Source organism: Colobus angolensis, unplaced genomic scaffold (genome assembly GCF_000951035.1).
Source record: "Colobus angolensis palliatus isolate OR3802 unplaced genomic scaffold, Cang.pa_1.0 Scaffold272, whole genome shotgun sequence".
NCBI lineage: Eukaryota > Metazoa > Chordata > Mammalia > Primates > Cercopithecidae > Colobus > Colobus angolensis.
In genome coordinates, this window is record NW_012115955.1 from 1,548,273 (window position 1) to 1,565,500 (window position 17,228).

The 17,228-nt window shown below is 40.8% G+C and overlaps 1 protein-coding gene across 3 annotated transcripts in view; it reads left to right on the plus strand.

Annotated features, from left to right (window-relative positions):
• The first annotated feature begins 2,682 nt into the window (after nt 1-2,682).
• Nucleotides 2,683-17,228, plus strand: part of DIRAS2 (DIRAS family, GTP-binding RAS-like 2) — a 31,892-nt gene continuing 17,346 nt past the window's right edge. Inside the window, exon 1 of one of the 3 annotated variants that reach the window (XM_011948012.1) lies at nt 2,683-2,823. The gene's annotated coding sequence lies outside the window, so the exon portion shown is untranslated. Of the gene's footprint in view, nt 3,190-17,228 lie in introns of all 3 variants that reach the window. The other 2 variants (XM_011948010.1, XM_011948011.1) reach the window with 2 other exon arrangements.

Sequence of the window (17,228 nt, forward strand, 5' to 3'; positions counted from 1 at the left end):
CTGTCTGGGCAGAGGGAAGGGTTGTGTCCACACAGAGAGGGGCCGTCTTCTCATTTGCACAAGGGCCAAGTGTAAGCTTGCAGAGTCCTAAGCTGTGAGATCAAAGCAGGAACTCAGCTGAAGAGGCTCTTTTTACAGCCACCCAAAGACCCTGGGGAAAGTGCACCTGTGAGACTGTGGAGAAGGATGGGGCTTCCCCAAAAGGAGTGACACTGGTTTGAGTTACTTTTGAAAATGGGGGACTGTTATGTTTCTTCCACCTGAGCATTGAACAGCCCACCACCATTTGCTACTGGTCTCTGCATGACCTGAGTGGCATAGCTCATCTGGATTCCTGCTCTAAGCAGCATCAGCATTACCAGGGACCCCACTCTGGACCTACAGAATCAGAAAACCAGGGCGTGGCCCAGCTGGAAGTGTTTTAACAAGCCCCCTCCTCCAAGGTGATTCTGATATATCGCAGTATTTGAGATACTCTGGCTTGGAGCTTCTCCACTTCTACCAAACTTGGGAATCTCCTGGATATTTTATTAAAGTCAGATTCTGAGACTGAAGTTCTAGAGTGTGGATTAAAAGTCTGTATTCTTAATAAGTTGCTAGGTAATGTGGATGCCGCAGATCTGTGAATTCACGTTGAGTAACAAAGGTTTATACTAGATTAATGGTTCTTGACTTTGACTTCTGTTTTACTCTTGGCTGTTATTAAAAAAAAACCCGTAGACTGGGTAGCCTATAAACAACCAAAATTATAGCTTACAGTTCTGGAGGCTGGAAAGCCCAAGATCAAGGGAGATTTGGTGTCTGATGGGGGTCTGCTTCCTGGTTCATAGATGATGCCTTAGCTCTCTGGGCCCTCTTTTGTAATGGCACTAATCCCACTCATGAGAGCTCTGCTCAGAGGTCCCACCTCCTCACATTGGTAACTAGAATGTCATCATATGAATTTTTGGAGGACACGAATAGCAACTTCACATAAACACGTTGAAATATATGGACGTTTGGGTCCCATCCACAGAGGTCCTGTGCCAGTTGTGGCACGAGTTGGGTTGGAAATTGGACCTTATTTTAAAATGTATTTATAGCTCCCCTGCTGATTCTAATGTGCAGGCAGATGTCAGGAACCCCTAGCCTAGAAGCAAATGGGACAGGCTCTTAGAAGGATGTAAGTTAAGGGGAAGTAAAAGGAGGAATTTGGGAGCAATCTGCTCCTTCTGGCTGATGAAAGGTTAGGGATTGTAGGGAGTGCCAAAGAGGTCAGAGACATTGTTTTAAGTGAGTTGCTCCTTGTTTAAATGAGGCCTCTGGGCCTCTGCTTCACATTCTCAGAAAAAATAACGATGGCATGTGGCAAAAGGCAGGATTCTTCTGTATTGTGGGATATTCAGCATAGAACTGGCTCTCTTTATTAGCTCCTGATTTGCTCTCCCTGATTCCACGCTAGCACTGGATTTTTGCCTTCAGCATTTTCACTTCTTTAATCTTTTTACCCTCCTTTGTTGAGTTCTTAAATTCCATTTTGTCATTTAACCTGATAACCTACATTTTGGTTGTCACGGAAAACAACATCCTGACTTGTAAAGCTGGATGGTTGTCTCAGGACCCAGAAACTGCACCAGACGGTGCCCAGAATTCACTGACATCGTATTTGGAGCCTCCTCTGGGACAGGTTTCTGAGTGGGATACATTCATTTATAATGAAGAGGACACTGTAGAGGACAGGGTGACCACTCTGCTTTCAGACATCATTAGTGTAGGGGCAGGTTTATTGACAGTAGCCTTAAATGACTTTAGTAAAAACAGTATATATTTTATTTGTATATTCCAATGGCCATAGGATCAAGGCCATAATTAGGATGAACTGGGGAATAAAATAAGTTTTCTCGACTACAAGTTGTAAAATGCGTAGTTTTTAAGTATGATTTTTAAAACACATATTTCCTGTGAATAGCAGGGCAGAATTTTACTTTGGAAATGAACTTCAAAGGTTAACATGTTTTAATTATTTAGAAAGTGAAGACGGGATTAAAACCGATAAATAGGATTCTACAACACCAATCAAATGTAAAGAACTACAGAATATTAATTTTGCTCAAGTCTTTTAGCATATTTGGTGTTACAAAAGAATGAGTAATATAACCAAGAGAAGAAATCTTCCTTCAGTCTGTAGTTTAAATTTAACATGGATCAATGTTACACTAAAGCACTTTTAAAAATGCCTGCACAGAATTGTTAGCCATTAATCTTTTTTCTTGCTGATTCACCTGTTTTTAATCAATGCGTCTTTGACAAAGTTGTTTATCAATGTCAGGAAATAAACGTGGTTATTTCCTTGAAATGCTAATATGAAACCCCTCAGTGAAAAGGCAATTCTAATCCAAGCTTGTCAATAGCGGTATTGTCATAGGATCCTATTAAATTAGAATATATTAATCTATGCTGTGTGGTTGGCTATGGTATGGGTCAAGGCATTTCGTCTGCCTTTAAATGAGTTGGTTTTTAAAAGTTAAAATCTGGAAATGGAAAAAAAGTCTATATGGTTAGTAGTAATTACAGTTGGCAATGCGAACAAAAGAATCTGGTTCCCTTTCAATGGAATTATTTTAATTCATTAAATTATCAGAAAATTCCAGTCCTCGCTATCTATTCCAGGAGCATGCAGTAGGTGGCACCTAAAAGCTCTTTGGAGGCGAGCAGGCGCCATTTAAGCAGGAGCAGCAGCCTTTGCAGCAGTTGGCACATCTGAGAAGGCAGAGATTGAAGAGAGTAGGAGGAGCGTGCAGCGGCGGTGGCAGTGCCAGGCCGGCGCGGCTCAGGCCAGCGCAGGTGCAGGGGCTGCGGGCGGGTGGAGCGCGAGAGCGCTGGGCGCAGGGCGCACGGCCGGCGGGCGGTGCAGGGCGCACGGCGGGCGAGCAGCTGACAGCATCGTCACGGCGGCGGGAGGGAGCGCGCTGCGCCTGCCTCCGGGAGGAGCCGCATCCACACACCCTGCGCTGCCCTGTCCTGCGCGAGCGGAGCTCTGAAGAAGCTCTGAGCGGAGTTGTGTTCTCCCCCAGGTAACCGATTTCCCCCTTCTGCCGTGGCTTCGCTGTGTCCGCATTGGGGCACGGGTGGCTTTGGCATGATTGTTTGCCAGCCCCTGGAAAGGGATTACCACTCTCTGGGAGGGCGAGTCAGCGTGTACTGGAGTTGGTAAGAGGGGAAGAAACCTGCATTTCTGTCTCCTTGTCAGGGAGGGTGAGCATCATGCGACCCTTGTCTAAAACATGTTCTTTTAAAAAAAATCTGTATCTTACATATTATTAGGGATTCCTTCCAAAACAGGATTTACCGTTTTAGAAAATTCTGCGGTGCAGGTGTTTCTGTTAATGTGGAAGTTTAATGGATTGAGGAAAAGAGTAAGAAGATGTGGTCTAAAGTGAGAAAAATGCCAAGCACGGTAGAGACTGCCGTTTGGGTCGGCATGCTGTCATCCTCGACTGCTTCACTTCAGGCGCTTGGCTGAGACCTGTCTAAATCTTTTGTCTGTCTTCTTAAAGAATGTGTTTCATGATATCTACATGGGTTTCTTTCCGCTTCCTTGTTGTGAGAGCAGAAGATGGGCAAGGGGCTGCATCCAGTCCTTAGTTGTAAGACTGGTTTCCCATCAGATGACAATGACTGCTGACAGCTCCCAGGCTCGCCTGCAAAGCAGTGCTGACTTCTGGCGGTGTGGGAACCTGCCTCTTTCGTCCTCTCTTGAAAAATGCTGTTTTTCCTCTTTAAAACTCCAATTCACATTCTATGTGGGTTTGGGAGACTTTTAAACTAGAAGCTCTGTGAATCATCTGTTACATCTATTGAATGTTGGAATACAACATTGTGGTGGAATTCAGTTTCTTTCTGCTGTGCAGAGACACAGCTTGCCTTCCCTAGGAATTTATTTTACGTATTTGCCCTTGTTATCTTTTAAATAGATCGCTTAGGATGTGAGAAGCTAGTCTAGCATGTCAGAACTTTCCTGCTTCAAACTAAACATTTTCAAAAATATTATTTTTAAGGAAGATTTTCTAGGTAACGCTAAAAGTCTGGAGCATTTTACATTCCAAATCAGTCACAATGCGCTCCATTTCCAGTGGCATTTGGATTTGAGGAGGTGGAGTGGGAGGGAGAGAAAAGGGGAGGATAAAATTAGAATAAATTTAACAAATTTGTAGGGGAATCATACTTTTTTTCTTCTTGGTTGTTGCCTGAAATTGCAAATTGTCCACAACTTTATCTGTCTCTGGAAATGCAGGAGGCTTTGTGGGCCGGGGACAGGAAGACACATAGTTCATTTTATAGAAATAAAAGATACAGTGGCAAGGAAACATTCATCCCATTTAACAGATGGCGTTTAATTTGGTAATAGTCCGGGGCAAGCACAGGGAAAGGAAGGGGAAAGGAGGGGGAATTGCTCTCTACACCAAGGCACAGAACTGCTGCTCACACTTAAGTGATCTCTGCAGATGGGAAGTATATGTTCATGGTTATTGTAGAAACCTCCAGAATCTTTCTTTGCTACAGCTTCAATAGAGTTGTTCCTAAGAGGCGACTCAGAAAATATACAGATTGAATGCCAAGTTGTGGAAGTCACTTTTCAGCTTGTGTCTAACAACCCAGCGTTCACAGCAAAGCAGTTTCCTCATGAGAAGAGTGGAGGAGACCTTTTTTTTTTTTTTAAGAGATTATTTATTGTATGTTGTTCGTATCCTATACACCACACACAACTTTTGCTGTATTGGAAATGTATTATTTCAGTGGTAAATACTGCATATCTTACTGAAAAATTCAAACCTTTTAAGAAACAACTAGGGTGCTTTTGTCAAAAAGAGAGTGTATCTGTGATAATAAAAAGTATCATTCATTCTTCTTCTAATTTGGAGACCAGAGTTGATATGTTCAAAATTAACCTATTGATTTAAGCGAAATCATCATTTCCCTATGACAAATGCCTTACATTTTTCCACCAGAGGATTTCGTTGTGAGAGGACCATTCGGTTGTCTGGGGTGGAGTGGTTGCCTGCCAGGTGTTTTAAGTAAGAAAAGTGCTTGGTGTCGATCTGTAACTTTTATTTCAGATAACAACCATCCCCAATTCTCACTCATAGGGTGGATTGGCTCTATTTTTCATCATTCTATCTACCTGGTATGAGTATTAACAGTGGACAGATGTCTCTTTAAGAGCAGAACTGATTTGTAGGACACTAATTGATTTTGGTTTTGATTTTTCCAGGAAAACAGCTGCTCAACCGAAAGGGAATCTGATGGTTGTTATGTTGTCAAAATTGCTGATGGCTTTTTAAGAGTTAAATTTACTACTTCATGCATACATATTTAAACATGAACTTAAAATTATTTAACTGGTGTCAAATAAATCTTTAGTGTTCATTATATGGCATGGCTCACAAGTCTCTCCTCACTGATGGGGAAGGACTCTTTGAAGTACTAAAAACAAATGCCCCCTCATTCTCTCCTTCTTTGCTCTCAACCACTGGCAAATTTAGGAAAGAGATTCCTTATAGCTGTCTCCTAAATGCAGTGAAGTGTTTTCTTATAAATCAGTACTGTACAATAGAATTGAAATGGGTGAGTCACGTGCACAGTTTAAAATGTCCTAATGGTCATAATGGAAAAGTAAAGAGAAACAGCTGAAATTAACTTTAATAATATATTTAAGCCAGCATATAAAAATGACCGTTTGGGTATAATCCATACAAAATACTAATAAGATATTTTACCTTTTTAAATGCCTGCTGAGTACTTACAAGACATCTCGATTTGGATTAGCCGTGCTTCCAGTGCTCAGTAGCCCATGCAGCTGATGGCTACTGTATTGTCCAGCACAGCTATAGATCATTACTCAATTGATGGTAATTTAAAAGCTAAAATGTTCGGCACCATCACCAACTAAGCACAATCAAAAATAAATACACAAGCGATCTCAGATTGCTGTGAAGTATGTGTCCTTCTCCTTCCTGCCATTAACTGTGATGCTGTCTTGAACCTATTAGTTCTTTATCAGAAAGACAAAAGGATTAGATCAAATAAGTCCTGTGATTCTGTGAAAAATAACCAGTGAGTAGATATGGGGGATCCAAACTTCAAGCAGCCTAGAGGTTTACTGTGGCAGAAACAAAGGAAACAGGTATGCCTTAATGGGTGTCATCATTTTGCACCACTGCTAACTTCTTTCCCAAGAAGTACTGCCCCCCTGGGTTTGCTTCAGCATTATTCTTGATTACAGAGGTGAGCAACTTAGTCCACAAGTCCCATTATGGACCATTCGATTTTCATATAATTTCTTTTACTGAACAAGCAGTAGCAAACCCATTATAAAACTAATGAACAACTAGTGGGCTATTCTTTACTATGCAATAAAATATATTTCGCAGATCTTTTAGTATCATTATTCTTTACTGGTATGAGTATTTTAAATGTTTGTGTCTATCTGACACCATTATATAAAGGTTAGGGTGACATCTAATGCTTTGTAATTGACCCATGAATACCGGATTCTTGAAACACAGAAATGAATGACCTTAATGAAAACATGTCAATTTCTTTATCTAGTCCCTGAATACCTCCATGATCAGTGAGTGCTCGTGGGGTGGGTACCATTTTCATCACATGGTTCTCTGTCTCAGAAATTATGACAGGAGATTTAAAGAGGGCAGTGTTTTGTATGAAAGGATTTGGGACAATATTTTTCTAAAGCTAATTAATGTCTGCAAAGTGATTATTTTTCTGAGAAAATAAGAATGCAAGAACTTTCCATTAGGCCTTAGCATAATAAACACACACACGCCCTTCCCTCCTTTACCATCTTTAGATGCTCATCAGAGCTCAGACAAAGGAGCCTTTGAAGGAGGAAGCTTTCCTTCCTCTGTCAACCTTACTTTCTGATTGTTTTATTGGAGCACCTTTGTGCCTTTTGAGTTTGGGAGTTTCTGTCTAGGAGATGCTGAACAAAAAGGAAAAGTGATCAGAATCCAGGTTTCTGCATTGAGGGCAAATCCAGGTGGAGTCGTCCACTCAGCTCTCTATTTGCATAAAAAAATCCAGCTCAATGCCATTTTTGTACAAACTTAGACTCATCTCCCCAGCCTTATTACCCAGCTACCTACCGCCCCAATTACACTCATACACACACACACACACACACACACGCACACACACACGATCAATGGAGTATTTCATTGCCTCCTTGCCTATAAAACAGTCATCTGACACTTAAAAAAGGATTGACTAGGACTTTTGCTTCCTTCTCTTTACCTTTGTGCTTCTCTCTTGGGACTTCTTTGGCCTTCACTGGGTTCTTACCTACAGAATGAATGGGAGCAGACCACAAAATGTAAAACTGACATTAGCTTTTTAGTAAGGTCTGTGTAAATGTTTGCAAGCCAAGAAGAGATAGAACTACTGGATAATAGAAATGGCTGGGTAACCCAGATTTTGAAAAGAACCTGAATTTCTCTGAATATCATGAAAATCATGTGCTTATCTATTTTTTTTTTAATTTTGCCAGATTTACATATAATGCTTTGTGCACCTCTTTTTTGTTCTTCCATTCTTTAAATGCTAGTTTAAATTCCTCCACATACACAATAGTTTCAAGATGCAGAAATAAATCAAGTTGTTGTAACAAATATTTAAACACAAAAAATGAAAAGGTAAATATGGGAGAATTTTTAGTGGTTTCAGAGTAGGAGAGGACTTTTTAAGGATGAACTCAAACTGAAATACTAAAAAGGACAAGTTTGTTAAATTGGAATACACAGAAATTTTAAATTTCTGTCCAGAAGACAATAAAAAATAAACAACATCAAAGGAAAGATATTTGCAACATATTTTAGATGAGGCCTGATTTTTTAAAATACAGTGCTTCTCAAATTTTGTAAGCATCAGAATCACCTGATGGCCTTGCTAAGCCTGCGATTGCTGACTTGAAACCCACGTGTCTCTGATTCAGCTGATCTGACTCAAAGGGGACCAGGCGTTTCTAAGAAGGTCCTGATGAAGGGGATAGTGCTGCTCTTTCAAGCACAGCTGGAGAGCCATGGCCTTAATCTAAGATAACACCATCCTGGCAAACGACTGAAAACTGAGCAAAGAACAAGAACACACCGGTTTCAAAGACACAAATACCAATTACTTTGAACAGAAAAGGTGCTCAATGTCAGCCAAATTAAGTAAATGCAATTAATTCAGTAATGAGAAACAGACATCTTGTTTCAATGGCAGGGATCAAAGAGTTTGATAATACACCATATTATGCAAGGTCTGGGGAAACAGCACTCATACACCACCATGGGACAGGAGATGGAGAACCTGGTAGTAATTTTCAACGGCAACAGGCAATCTCTACCAAATTTGAAGTGTACCTACCCTTTAATTCTGCAGTTCCATTTATAAGAGTTTTCTCTACAGATAGGCTCAGAAGCATGAAATATTTATGTATAAGGCTATTCATTGAGCAAAAGACTGAAAATTGCAAGAAAGTGGTTAATAAATGATAGCTTATTCCTCAGCAGAGTCTTATGAAGCTGTTAAAAAACACAATCTGACTCTATATATACTAATATGAACAAATCGGTAGATGACTCCCAACTTGCAATGCTTCAGTGTATGATGTTTTGACTTTACAATGGTGGAAATACTATATACATTCAGTAGAAACTGTAGTTCAATTTTTGGTATTTTCCTGGACTGGCGATATGCAGTGATACATTGTATGATACTCTCTCATGATGCTGGGCAGTGGCAGTGAGCCACAGCTCTTAGTTATCCCCAAGATCACCAAGGGAAACAACTGGTACTCTATAATTGATTGTGTTGCCAGAAGACTTTGCCCAACTGTAGGCTAATGAAGGTGTTCTGTGCGCATTTAAGGTAGGCAAGGCTAAGCTATGGTGTACAGTAGATGAGTTGTATTAAATGCATTTTTGACATGATATTGTCAATTTATGAGGGGTTTATCAGGACGTAGCCACATGGTAAGTTGAGGAACAACTGTACATGAAACACTGTGGATACCATACTTCCATGTACTTGTCTATCTCTGATTAAATAGCTATCCATTGATGCCTGTCTCTCTTTGACTATGTACCATTTTGTTGACGCTTGATCACAATGCTGCTTCGTTACCAACGACCACTCAAACCGTTTAGTCACATGCTAAATGTTCCACTACCAACCCTTTCTTCACATTCAGTGTATGCTTTTGACAAGAGACCATTTCTGGCGACTGAGAAAAAAAATCATGTTGAGTAAGTTGCCATTGGGAGTTAATGTGAAACAATGAGCCAATTAAGTTAAAACATTGTAGAAATATTCAACTTTGTCTTTTTTGTTGCATTTCAAACAAAATATTGTTGATTTTTGTGCTGGTAACTTTTTGGTGATATGTTTATTCTTACAGAGGTGTTCTGTAAGAATATTCAGGGCCGGGCGCAGTGGCTCATGCCTGTAATCCCAGCACTTTGGGAGGCCGAGGCGGGCAGCTCATGAGATCAGGAGATCGAGACCATCCTGGCTAACATGGTGAAACCCCGTCTCTACTAAAACATACAAAAAATTAGCGGGGTGTGGTGGTGGGCACCTGTAGTCCCAGCTACTTGGGAGGTTGAGGCAGGAGAATGGCGTGAACCCTGGAGGCGGAGCTTGCAATGAGCCGGGATCGCACCACTGCACTCCAGCCTGAGCAACAGAGCGAGACTGTCTCAAAAAAAAAAGAATATTCAGTTGTATTCTCTATCCTTTAGGACAATTCCAGATTCCACTGATGTTGTTCCACTTCCATTATGGAAACAGAAGCTGTGTTTGGGGCAGAAGGGTCTTGCCCTGCAACCCTAAGACTGCAGATGGAACCCAGACCTCTTGGTTGTAGGACTTGTACTAAATAGGAAACTTATACTAATTAGAAACTGTGAGTCTTTTACCCCAGCATTGAAAGATACGTAAATACTAATTATCTTCTTATCTTCCCTTACCTTCTCTTAAGACTGGCAAAGACCAACAAATGGGACTCCCTGTTCTGACTCTAGTCTCCCATGGCCTGGGCCTTCTCTGGTCAGGCTTATGAGGACACTTTTGCCCCTAGTGTTAAGGCTACATTCAAATCATGAATCAAATATCCCATGATGTAAGTATAACCCATGTTTTCCTCTAAACATGTGTTTTCTTGACCTCTTGGTGTAGTTGTTCAGAGTTCAGCTTTTGGTGTGGACCTTATATGAAGCATGTATAACATTTTTGATGTGTCAGAAAACATACACAGTTATCCATTATAAACTGGCTGACATCATCGTTGCATTTTTAAAATGAATATTATGTAAGTTTCAAAGTTGCTTGGCAATATTATAGGTTAGTCTGAAAGGCTTCCTTCTGCAACATTTTAGAGTCCAGCGCTCCTTGTTCGGTTGTTACTAATTTGGATTGGTTTGAGTGCCTTCCCAGATTAGCTATGATTGCTATGTCTAAGTGCACTAAAACGTTAATGAAGATTCTGTCCCCAGATACCTGCATGGCGTGAAATGTTCATCCATAGCTTCCTTGTTTTAACGGAAGCCTAGACCATGTTTCTGGCCCCCTAGGCTATTGTGATTGACTGCTCTTCTTCCATGTGTATTTGGACTTACTTAAACTTGAGTTCAAATGTGGATTCTGTCACTAGCTGTCTCTTTAACCATCCAGAGCCTCAGCTCTCTCACCTGTAAAATGGGGCTACTAAGAGCTAAGTAAGTCAAAAGGTGTTTTGAAGATGAAGCTTGCCTAGAACCTCTGGATTCTAGCTAGGTAATAAGGATTCAGGCTGTTTGGGTGGCTGCTATCTGATGAATATGTGAGTGGTTCCTCTTTCTCAGTGTCTCAGGTTTATTCCTCTCTTTTACAACTTGGCATGAAGCCCATTGTCTTAGAGTTTGTACTTTATTTCTGGATGGAATTCTGGCTTCAGCTTCAGCCCTTTCTCATTTACCAGAGCTCACACTCTCAAATGAATGTTAAAACGTTCGCTTTTTTCCTATATATCTTTCAGTTTTCATTGGACCAATTGGGACTCTATTTTTTATCTAGTTAAATCCACTTTCCTCCTTTTGCCAACGTTCCTTTCCTCTGTTGACTGGACTCATCTCCCCATGGGAGTTCCTGACTCTAACTAAATTCGTATGGTTTTGAATATGAAAGAACATGCCTTGGTTCATATTCTTGTTTTTCTAGCCTTGAGCTGTTCATCTGTGTAAATGGGCGTCCTGGCCTTGACTGGAACCCTGTCAAGGGCTCCTCAGGTATAGGGACTGTATGAAGTTATTGATCATTGGATTCTAGACACATTAGTAGCTATTACCCCCTTTAGCAGTATCGCTAACCTGCCTGGTCACCGTGGAGGAGACACAAATAAATTTTCATTGATTAATGGCTCCTAGATCCTTACTATATGCCCTTGCTCTCTCCGGACCTCCTGGAACTTGTTCTTCACTCACCAAGGGTGTTGGCCCCTGGTTCATTGTCTTCCTCCTGACCTCATGTTCAGATATCATCCAAGGTCACTTCACTCTTTTTCCATCACTCTTCTTATGCTCCACAGGCACAGGAGGACCTTTTCAGGACTGGAAACTCTTGCATTTCTAGGGGACCAGAGGGAGCCTCCCCACTCTGACCATAGCACTTCCTTTTGACCCTCAGCAGGAACTTACATTTAATCTTGCTGGTGAATTCAGCTGTTACCTTCTCTTTAAAATGTATACATGTCTATATATCTGTATTTGAAAATTAATTTTTAAAAATGTAACAAATCAAAACTGTGTACCATGTAGCCACCAATTCACAATCTTTCCTCTGATTCACAACCAAAGTCTCAGCAAGTGTCTCTGAGCTGCCTATCTCAATTTCTACATTTTATGCTCACTTCTCAATCCACTGCAATCTTATTCTACCCTGCGGTGCCATTGAAGCGCCTCTTGCTGGGTTCACCAGTGACTTGCATTGCTTTGCATCCAGTGGGTGACTGGAGGGGGAGACAAAGAAAACTATAGGGGAGCAGTTTTGGGGTGTTACAGGGTGTTTAGACTTGTACATGTTCTATCTGGGGTGTGTGCATGGCACCCAGGTGGAGATGTTGAGGCAGGAGAGAGGTCTACGAGCCAGCAGTTTTAGGGAGAGGTCCTGGCAGTGGGTGTGCAGTTGAGGGTGCTGGTGTATGAACGATATGCATATCAGAGGCCCCCACTGACTGAATGAGTAGAGTAGCGGCAAAGGAAGAGTAGCAAAGATAGGGTGTGGGCTGTCTCACGGGCGAGCTAGTTGCAGTGATGGTGCTGCCTACCTCTCCTGCTGCCTCTACCCTGGTACAAGCCACCCTCGGCGTGTATCGGGATTGTTGCTGGAGACTTCTGACTGGAATCCTGCCTCCACTCCAGACCCTTGGCCTGCAGGCCCTTGAAGGGGTACTTTTACAATGGAGGTCCCACCCTATCATTTCTCTGCTCAAAACCCTCCAGCTATCTCCTGTTTGTCTTAGAATAAAAGCTGACCTTTTCCCTGTGCTTACGAAGCTCTACATGACCTGCCTGTCCTGGCCCCTCTACTTTGCTGACCTCATGTGCTTTTCTCTCTCCGTTCAAGAATTTATCCACATGTCTTGAGCACGTTGGACAAACATCTGTGTTTGCACCTACTGTTCTCTCTGCCAGAAGAAACCCACCACCCACACACAGGTTTCTACAGAGTTCATGCCATTACCTCTCTCAGACTTTTGCTAACATATCAACTTTTTAGGGAATCCTTCCCTTGTCTCTCATTATCTTTGATGCTCACCACATATTTTTGATATCTAATAAAAATATATTGTATTCGTGTATTTTTGTCAAATGGTTCCACACTTAAGGAAATCCTGCATTTGGACAGCCTCTAAAATTAATTTTTAAATTTGATTTTCAGGTTCTTTTTTTTTTTTTTTTTTTTTAGACGGAGTCTCGCTCTGTCGCCCAGGCTGGAGTGCAGTGGCCAAATCTCGGCTCACACTGCAAGCCACCTCGCCCGGCTAGTTTTTTGTATTTTTTAGTAGAGACAGGGTTTCACTGTGTTAGCCAGGATGGTCTCGATCTCCTGACCTTGTGATCCGCCCGTCTCGGCCTCCCAAAGTGCTGGGACTACAGGCTTGAGCCACCGCGCCTGGCCGATTTTCAGGTTCTTAATTGTGCCGATTGGAGAGTTAATTTTAAGGACACATTTACACTGCTTTGAGCAATATCACGTAAGGGTGGAATCATTTTTATGTGTCTCTTTTCAAAATGCTGTCTCTATAGGATGAGTAGGTTTCCAATGCAGGTGCTGTGTCTCTCACCTTTAAATTACAGAGATGAAGAAAGGATGCGTATTTTTGGAAAATACCTGCCCTATGGCTTGCTACTGAAGACCTATCAAGTAGAAAACATCAATAAACTTAGAACAGTGCTTTTTGTATTAAAAAAAAATACACACCTTGATATTAGTTCTGCAACTTTTCTTCTTCTTATTATTATTTTTATTTGCTACAGAGTAACTAGCAAGCCATTGTGTGATAGAAAATATTTTCATGGTTGCTGCACGTCTGCATGTAAAGTATTGGAAAGATTCTATTGTATTTTAAAAGTCTGATTTTTATAAATGAAAAATAACATATCCAAGTGCATGCTATCCAGTAGCTCCCGCCTACTTTTGGCTTCAAGATCTTTTCTGCAATAGTGTAGTGATGAATGATGCAGTAAACTCACCTCTCATTCTGTTTCTATCATGTTATCACGTATCTTTGTGTAAGTTTTTATTTCAATTGGCATTGCTAACCTTTGAGTGGTTTTAAGTAGAGTTTTTCAAAAAACTTTATTTACTTTTTTATAGTTCAATTATCTTCGCTGCTACAACTTTCCTTTGTTGGACCACACACACACAAAATGTATTTCCACAGCAAATAATCAATATGTACTGAGTGTTTCTCATGTACCTGACGTTGGGCTAGAAGCATGGATGTGCTGGAGAATGAACCAAAAGTCCCTGCCTTCCTGTTGCTATTGACTGAGACAAAGATATTGATATTCAAGTAGGGAGTAGGACAGAGAGAGAAAAAAAGAACAGAAATAAGTGCATAAATAAACACTGAAAGAAGAATATATGTACTAAAGTATCTTATTGTTGAAAGAGAATCATTCTAGCAAATAATAAATGAGCTGAAGTGTATTGGGAACATTTGAACTTTTACCCAACTGTTTAGCAAAGCTCTCTCTCTGTAACTTCTAATACGGTGGTGCCCCTCTGTCTCTGTGGCATCCACATCTGCAGGTTCAACCAACTGAAAAAAAAATTGGGGAAAAAAAGATGGTTGTGCCCGTACTGAAAATGTAGACTTTCTTTCTCATGTCATTATTTCCCAAATGATGCAGCATAACAGCTATTTATATAGCATTTAAGTTGTATTAGGTATGATAAGTAACCTAGAAATGATTTAAAGTATCCAAGAGGGTGTACGTATATAGGCAAGTACTACTCCTTATGCATATGACTTGAGTGTCACAAAGTTTGGTATTCACAGGTGTCCTGGAAACTATCCCCCACAGATACAAAGGAACAACTGCATTGGTTTTTCACACCGTCAGCAGTTTTTTTTTCTATATGTCTTCCCATAGGATTTTGAGAAAGAAGTGAATTTTAGTTTGTGCCATACATTCTGGTGGATTATTGTATATATTTTGCCACAGCGGGAAAATAAATGTTTTTCCAGTGGCTCATGGCTTTTTGTCTTTCACTATTAATAGAAAACCTCAAAAGAGGATTATAAGCATTTTTTAAAAATCAAGCTTATTTAAATTAAGTATTATGTGTTATTAAACTGTGTATAGAGATTTGTTTTTATGTTCTCCAGCAGTGCAGACAGTGTGAGCCACATATGATTTTGTATTTGTAGTAACCACATTTTAAAAAGTAAAACGATGAAATTAATTTGAAGTAATAGATTTTTAGGCTGGGCAAGGTGGCTTACACTTGTAATCCCACCGCTTTGGGAGGCCGAGGGAAGTGGATCGCTTGAGCCCAGGAGTTCGAGACCAGCCTGGGCAACATGATGAAACTCTGTCTCTACCAAAAATACAAAAAGTTAGCCAGGTGTGGTGGCATGAGCCTGTAGTCGCAGCTACTGGGGATGCTAAGGTGGGAGGATCACCTGAGCCTGGGAGATTGAGGCTATAGTGAGCCGTGATTGAGACACTGCACTCCAGCCTAGGCAAGAGAGTGAGACCTTGTCTCAAAAAAGTATACATATGTGTGTGTGTATATATATATATATATATTTTTTTTTTAATTTTGTTTTATTTTGCATTTCATATATTATCCAGTTTTACATTCTCACAGGATCAGTAATGACAACGGCCACCTAGTCTCCCCAATCTGAAATGGCAAGACGATCACAGCTGTGGCTGATAGTAAAGTAGGGGATATACTCACAGATCTATGAAAGATGATCATTTCAACTTGTAATCAACATCAGAATTTATGAATGAAGTTAAAAAAAAGTTTTTATTCTAAGTTTTCAAAATCCAGGGCAGCACATTTCAGTTCAGCCAGCTGCATTTCAAGGGGCCAGTGGCATTGTGTGGGCAGCACAGGTCTAGGGGCTGAGTGTTAGACGCCATGGCTAATAGTGATGGCTTCACACAGTCAATAATACAGTAGGGACTTAAGGCCAGCATGAAGATGTGCTTTTTAATTGGTCTTCTCAATATATTAGTTTTGTTTTGTTTATCTTGTCAGATTAGATGAGATGGTTGCTGTCTTTTTTTTCTTTTCTTTTCTTTTTTTTGCAGAACGTGCAAGTTTGTTACATAGGTATACACGTGCCATGGTGGTTTGCTGCACCTATCAACCTGCCATCTAGGTGTTAAGCCTGGCATGCATTAGGTATGTGTCCTAATGCTCTCCCTCCCCTTGCTCCACAATCCCCCCAACCCTTGCTGTTTTTACTATAGTGTGGATGAATAAGGAGGAGCTGTCTGCCTAGGTAACGCTGCCAATTATGTTCGTTACGGACATTATCTTTAATTCATGGTTCAGTTATTGCTAAAAATGTTTATACATGCAGTCATATCTAGTTTTATGGTAAAATATATATAACGTACAATTTTCCATTTAAATCATTTTCAAGCATGTAATTAATTCAGTGACAGTAAGTAAACTCACATTGTCATGCAATCATCACCACCATCCAACTCTAAGAATCTTTTCATCTCGCAAAACCCAAACGCCATACTCATAAAACAACAACTCTCCTTCTTCCATTCCCTTAGTCCCTGGCAACTCCCATTCTTATTTCTGTCTGTGAATTTGACTACTATATGTACCTGCTATAAGTGGAGTCGTACAGTATGTGTCTTTTTTGACTGGCTTATTTCATTTAGCATAATGTCCTCAAGGTTCATCCATGTTGTAGCATGTGTTAGAGCTTCCTTCCCATTTAAGGCTGAATAATATTTCTGTTGCCCTAGTCCATTTTTGCATTGCTGTAAAGAAATGCCTGAGACTTCGTAATTTATAAGAAAAGAGGCTTAATTGGCTCAAGGTTCTGCAGGCTGTACAGACACCATAGCAGTGTCTGCTTCTGGGGAGGCCTCAGGAGGCATACAATCATGGCAGAAGACAAAACGGGAGCAGGCACTTCACATGGTGAAAGCAAAAGGAATGGAGAGTTGCAGGTTGGGGGTGTGGGGAAGAGGAATGCCACATACTTTTAAATGACCAGATCTTGCAAGAACTTACTCACCTTTGCACGGACAGCACCAAGCCATAAGGAATCTGCGCCCATGATCCAAACACCTCCCACGAGGCCCCACCTCCAGCATTGGGGATTACAATTCAACACAAAATGTGGGCAGGGACAAATATCCAAACTATGTCACCTGTTTATGTACACTGCATTTTGTTTATTCATTCATCTTTTCTATGGACATTTGGATTGCTTCCACCTTCGGGCTATTGTGAGTAATACCACTGTGTGAACACGGGCACACAAAGATCTATTAGAGTCCCTACTTTCATTTCTTTTCCACCAAAAGTGGAATTGCTGTATCATACACATTGTATTCTGGCTGGTAATTCTATCTTTGATATCTTCCACAGATTTTGGACCATTTTAGATTACCACCAGCAATGCACAAGGGTTTTGGTTTCTCTCCATCTTTGCTAACACT